Source organism: Sinocyclocheilus rhinocerous, unplaced genomic scaffold (assembly GCF_001515625.1).
Source record: "Sinocyclocheilus rhinocerous isolate Xijiao unplaced genomic scaffold, SAMN03320098_v1.1 scaffold90, whole genome shotgun sequence".
Classification (NCBI taxonomy): Eukaryota; Metazoa; Chordata; class Actinopteri; order Cypriniformes; family Cyprinidae; genus Sinocyclocheilus; species Sinocyclocheilus rhinocerous.
In genome coordinates, this window is record NW_015657969.1 from 1,490,685 (window position 1) to 1,497,280 (window position 6,596).

At 37.3% G+C, this 6,596-nt stretch overlaps 1 pseudogene; it reads left to right on the forward strand.

Annotated features, from left to right (window-relative positions):
- The first annotated feature begins 2,565 nt into the window (after positions 1-2,565).
- The window catches only part of LOC107721841 (multidrug resistance-associated protein 1-like), a 9,552-nt pseudogene continuing 5,521 nt past the window's right edge, over positions 2,566-6,596 (forward strand).

Consider the following 6,596-nt stretch of genomic DNA (forward strand, 5'->3'; position numbering starts at 1 on the left):
TTACATTTTTTTAATGCTCTAAACAATGTAATGACATGAAAAAATACTAATTTCTTCCTAAAATGTTTTGCAGGGTCTCAAGAGGTTAAAAGGACTGAAAAGGTTTATGCAACAAAGTGATTGACAGCTGGAAAACACGCCCACAGCCGAAAGCGCTGCTCTCATTGGACATGTGCCGTGCGATCTGCACGATCCACTGTTTACGCTCCAGACGCGGTTAATTCCGCGCAGAAAGTGTCCTTTAATTATACCAAAACATGCCAGAGGACATTCAAACCTAAATATCGTCGGCAAGTGTAAATAGCGTGAAATTTAGGCTACTTTATGTGTTTTCCTGTAAGGTGCTATTGTTCCAGCTGTATGAGAGGCAGATGCAGTCATTTATTTATTTATTTATTTATTTAGTCATTTATTAGACGCTTTTATCCAAAGCGAATGTATAAATTCAATATATATATGATTTCATTTCCATTTAGTTTGTTGAAGTATTAAAATAACTCAAATTAAATAAAACAAAAAAAAAACTGACATTTACACGCTGCAAGACATATTGTTTTTAGACGCTGCCAGCGTTACTGAAATGAGGTAAGCACAACTCTTTTTTTTCACACTGCATGAACTGAATGTCTCTTATTTTTAGACTGTGTCATTTCATAATTAAATATGGATTTGAAATCATTTTCCTTCAGTAGTGCACATTTACTTTTTCTTTTGTGTTTTCAAAACAATATTCTGTTTAATTGTTTTTATATTGATAAATCTATTAATTCACTACAGCATTTATTTAATAAATGCATATTATCTCCCACCATTGTCTCTGCACTGAGATTTGTGTTTGATATTTGTGCTCACAGTCAAAAGAGAGCCTTATCGGTAAGAATCTCTTTTGGATAAATAGGTAAGTCTAAGCCTATAACTGGTGAGGTATTCATAATGTTATCATCCACAGCAAGCTTGAACAATTTCTTTCTGTTTTCAGGCTGTTTGTAATGGGCCACAGGGGACCGCTGCGGTTGTCTGACCTTTGCAAGCTGTATAATGAGTCTGTCCACACTCTATGCTCTGTGTTTGAGCATGAGTGGGAAAAACAACAGAATTACAACGAGGTAACTGTGAAGATACACAGGAGCCAGGGACAACCTTCTCTTTTGTACTTGTTTTCATTGTGAAAGGTGTGTTTTGAATGAAAAGAAAAGAAAAGAAAGTGACGTGACATGTGGCCAAGTATGGTGACCCATACTAGGAATTAGTGCTCTGCATTTATCCCATCCAAAGTGCACACACACAGCAGTGAACACACACACCGTGAACCCACAGTGGGCAGCCATTTATGCTGCGGCGCCCGGGGAGCAGTTGGGGGTTCGGTGCCTTGCTCAAGGGTTCCGTCCAGCTCAAGGGCACCTCAGTCATGGTATTGAAGATGGAAGAGAGTGCTGTACATTCACTCCCCCCACCTACAATCCCTGCCGGTACGAGTCCGACTCTCTAACCATTAGGCCACGACTTCCCCCATTTGAATGAGAGAAATGTTAATATTTGATATATACAGAGGTCGGACCTAGAAGAGGATTCTGGACGAGAGTCACTACTGGTCTCCAGTAAAACCAATACTGGTTACATTCTCCTTTATGCAATATGGGTGACATTCCGTCCAGCCTTAGTCAAAGTTGTGCTTCTGAGACTGTCATCTGATCTTTTTTGCATTTTAAGTCCTCTGACTCTCAGGTATGACTATGATTCTTATTTCAAGCCATGCAAGTTTGGAATTAGGATTTTTAAGTTTTTCAAACAAGCCTCTTATGCTTACCAAGGCTACATTGATCAAAAATACAGTAAAACAGTATTATTGTGAAGTATTATTAGAAATTAAAAGAACTGTTTACTATTAGAATATCATGTTTCACAAAAAATAATAAGCAGCAAAAACCTTTTTCAGCATTAATCAAAATAAGAACCATTATTAATAATTAAGCACCAGTAATAATTGATCAAATTAAGCAGCCAGTCAGCATATTAGAATTATTTCTGAATCATCATGTGACACTGAAGACTGGAGTAATGGCTGCTAAAATTCTCTGATCTGTTTTTGTATGTTTTTTAACCACAGGTGGGTTATCCTGTTCTGTGAGAGGCAGGCTTTGTTCAACTGGGCAGGATACACATATTCTCTGGTGGTGTTTGGAGCAGTTTGCTGCTGTGCGGTTTCTCAGCATCAATTTGAGAAACATAGTAGTATAATAACTGCCAATGCACAAGCGGTTCTGGCTGGTGCCCTCTACAGGAAGGTAAAGGTCTCATAATCTATCTCATCTCAATCAGTATGCTTTCAGTCCTAACAAAAAGCAGTCTGCAACATTTTTTTTTCTCACAAACTTTTTGTCATGTCACACTTAAAGTGTTAGCAGTACATATCTATTCATATACTAAAAGGTTTCTCTTCTCTGTTCCATGGTTCATGTTCCCTTCATTTCCCCCCTCCTACACATTTAAGGCATTCTCTCTTTCCTGTAGTTCTCGGCAGCAATCGAACACCACTCAGGAGACTGATGTATTAGGGGAGGTTGAATGTGTGACAGAGCAGCCCGAGAGTCGCTCTCTTATTTGTGCTTACTGTGGGGAGAATTGGGCCCAGACATTCTGGTGGGGGTGGCATTGCTACTATCCCTGTCATCCCTGTCAACTCAGCAGTGGAGTGCAAAGCCAAACAGCTTCGGGTTAGTAAGGCCAGGCTGCTCAAGAATTGCTTGGGAGTATGCATGCGTAAAATAAAATGAAGCATGTTCATTGCATCTCTGCATTTCTGTCTATGTTTTGATACTCATATGTTTCAGAATCTTTGTTTGTTGTTTCTCAGAGAACTCAGCTGATCACCAGGGAAGGGAGCGAACAGCTCATCAAGGAAATGTTGCATAAATACCAGGTCTTTTGTGTTCCTAATCCTCACACATAATCCTGTCATTTATAGTCCTAACTCTCTTGAATTTGTTTCAGTCCCAATCAGGGGTGATTCTAGGATTTCGTTCTTAGGGTGGCTCAGTCACGTATCTGAGCATGAGCTGATTTAGATTTGAGGAATATTTCCTGCCTTAAGGACAAAAAGTCAAGCTTAGTTCTTGCTTGAATGACTAATTTTTTAAGTCACCATTAAATCAAAATTGACAGTCCTTTTTTTTCATGAAATGTTGCAGTGTTTATTATAAATGATTTATTTTTGCACATCATTGTTTTTTTTTTAAGTTCATGTGCCCTCATAATCTTCAATCAAAAAAAATGTACTTCACCTTACCCTCGTAACGACATCTCTCTGATGACATGTACATCGTTGTGAGGGCAGAACAACAATTCCTGCCCTTTAGCTACCGGTCACTCACATGAGATTGCAGCAATTAGCAAATGACAACGATCCAGTCAATTCCTGATGGACAAAATCAAGTCCCGCTTCACATTTTTTCTCATTTGAGACCTTTCACTAAGACGTCAGAGTAGGGAAAAAAGATTGCAACTTTGGTTTCATCTGGAGTCTTGGTTCCATCAAAGAATTACAGAGTCACGGGCCAGGGAGCTGGAGATGCTAAGAATTCTGGGATATCTGACAGCGTTCTCTATGCTCAACTCTATCTGTATGCCTTTCCTGGTGAGTGCTTGATATTCAGGACAAATACCCTTAAGAAAAGACTGACACCGCTTCACCAGGTTCATCAGCAAGATGGGCAAACCATCAGGTTTTTTTCTAGTGCTACTAGTTATCTTGCTGTGTAATCTGAAGGCTTGTTGGTTTGTGTTTAGATATTTCACATCCTTGCTAAAAATCTGTTTTTTACTTACTACTGCTAAATTACTTAAGCTGTGACTTTGAGTTCAAATTACCTTGCCTCTCTTCTCCAGATGCACAGAGGCTTACTAAGTAAACAAATCCACAGAGCTCTGAGATTAAAACCCAAACCAAAGTCTATCATAGATTACAACCTGAGGTCAGAACATTGAGTTTTCCATCATGCTACTCTTTCATCAGTAATGACATTTGACACCAGTGACTCAGACCCAGTGTTTCATAAAGACCAGATGAACTGCAAATATCCTTTACCCGTATTTCGCATACTATTTGTCTTTCTGTGCAGGTTTGGTTTCTCTAGTCTTGGTGTGTTTGTCCTGGTGGATGATGGGAATGTTCTCACACCGCCTCAGATCTTTACATCCCTATGTTTCTTCAGATTGCTCCGCCCAGTTCTGTTGGAGCTCTCTGATTTCTTGTGTGCTCTCAAGCAGGTAGCATGCATGTGGCATAACATCAAAACCTACTTTATTTAAAGATCCTAATAAAATTCTAAGAAACTTGTAATACATTTGTTCAAATCAATTAATTAGTCTCAACATAATTTATGCAGGCACAGCAGTCTCTTTGCCACCTGGAGAAGCTCTTTCTTACAAAGGATTTGTTAGTTACTACAAAAGGTAAAGTCACAATATATTAAGATTAAGATCCATATAATGTATTTATTCATTCTTTTATAATCTATTGTAATTCTTCTATTGAACAGCCTCATTTAAACATTTGGGGTCTGTCAGTTTTTTCATGTTTAAAAGAAGTCTCGTATGCTCAACAAGGCAACATTTATTTGCTTAAAAATGCAGTAAAGCAGTAATATTATGAAATATTATTACAATTTAAAATAATTGTTTTCCATTTGAATATATTTTAAAATGTAATTTATTCCTATGATGGCAACGCTGAATTTTCAGCAGCCATTACTCCAGTCTTCAGTGTCACATGTTCCTTCAGAAATAATTTAAATATTTTGATTTGACATTTCTAATTGCAATCAATGTTGAAAACAGTGCTGATTAATATTTTTGTGAATAGAAAGTTCAAAAGAAAGAGCATTTATTTAAAATATAAATCTTTGTTAACACTGAAAATGTCTTTGTCACTTCAGGTCAATTTAATGTGTCCCCGCTGAATAAAAGTATTAATTTCTTAATATTATTTAACTAATTTAAAAAAACTTACTGGCCCCAAATATTCAGTTTGGAGGATAGAAAATACTATTACATTAGTATTAAAACAATGTATTAGTATTAGTATTAGCATGATAGAAATACAAATGTTTGTGTGCATATTATGTTATCCATTTGATTAGGCAGAGTCCAGATCATTGGTAAAGCACAGTGCGTGACCTGACCCGTCGGTCTTCGTTGTCCAGTACAGATCCAGCATTAATATATTATAATTGCTTTAATCCAAGACAAACATCAGTGCATTTAAGAGCATTAGCAGTGCTTCTGATTTTAATATCTTTCTGATCCCCCTGAGAGAATGTATCATGCTTTTCTTTTACTGTGTTCTCTGTACCAAAGTGGCCTTGTGTGGTTTAGTCATGAGGGTTAGTGCAGGTTAAGAAAGGATGATATGGACAGAATCACAGGCAGGGATTTCTGGTCACACAATGGTGGAGACTTAATAAATTCTCATGGGAAAGAAAACCGCGAGCCTGACTGAACAGGGCTGCCGACATTCTCTTTTTACCTCACATTAATGAGCTTGTTGTGGCATCATCATCAACAAGCTACACCTTGTTTCTCCACCCTATCTGTGATTTTGTTGTGCTGATGCATGCACTGCAGACTTACCTTAAGTACACTGTATATTTAGAGTCTAAATATTCTTGATGTATTGATTTTTACAGGTGTAAAGATAAGCACAATAATTCTGATGAGAAAAGAGTTCACTATCTATTCTAAAAAGTATGTACCAAATTATTTTATTTAAAAAATATATTATTTAATATTTTTTAAATATTTTAAATAATGTATTTATTGTATTAATTATTACCTAAATAATTATATATATAAACCGGTAGTTTCATATTTGAGAGTTTGTGTTTTTGTTAGCTGATCAACAACCCTGGCCCCTGAAAGAATTCTGGCTGCTGAATTTTGTAAATGTTGAAGTTTGTTAATACAAGATTTTGAGACTCCAATAAGAAGGGCGTTACAATAGTCTAGACGAGAAAAGACAAACAAATTAATTAACCTTTGAGCAACAGAGAAAGACAGCACAGGTCGTAGCCGTGCAATATTTCTGAGATGAAAGTACGAGGTCTTAACAGTGTTCAGCACGAAAGGTTCAAATGACAAGCTGGGATCAAAAATAACGCCCAGGTTTTTTAATTTAGGCTACTTTGTAACTCCAGAGCAACACCATCAACAGACAAAGCTAAAGATCCAGCATTACACAATTTATGGGGAGAGCCGAGTAACATAACTTCCGTTTTGGAACTATTCAAACACAAGACATTTTCAGACATCCACAACTTAATCTCAGAGAGACAGTGTGAGAGATGGGAAATATTTACATCTTGGCCCAGATTAGAGTGGATGTAAGTCTGCTTTTCGTCAGCGTAAAAATGGTAGTTCAGTTCGAGAGATCTTAACAATTGTCCAAGAGGAAACATATAAATGCTGAAAAGCCAGGGACCAAGTAATGAGCCCTGAGGGACACCAGTACTAACAGGACCGACCTCTGATCTGTGACCATCCATAAAAACAAAATGACTACGATCAGTTAAATAGGATCTGAACCAATCCAGAGCAATCTC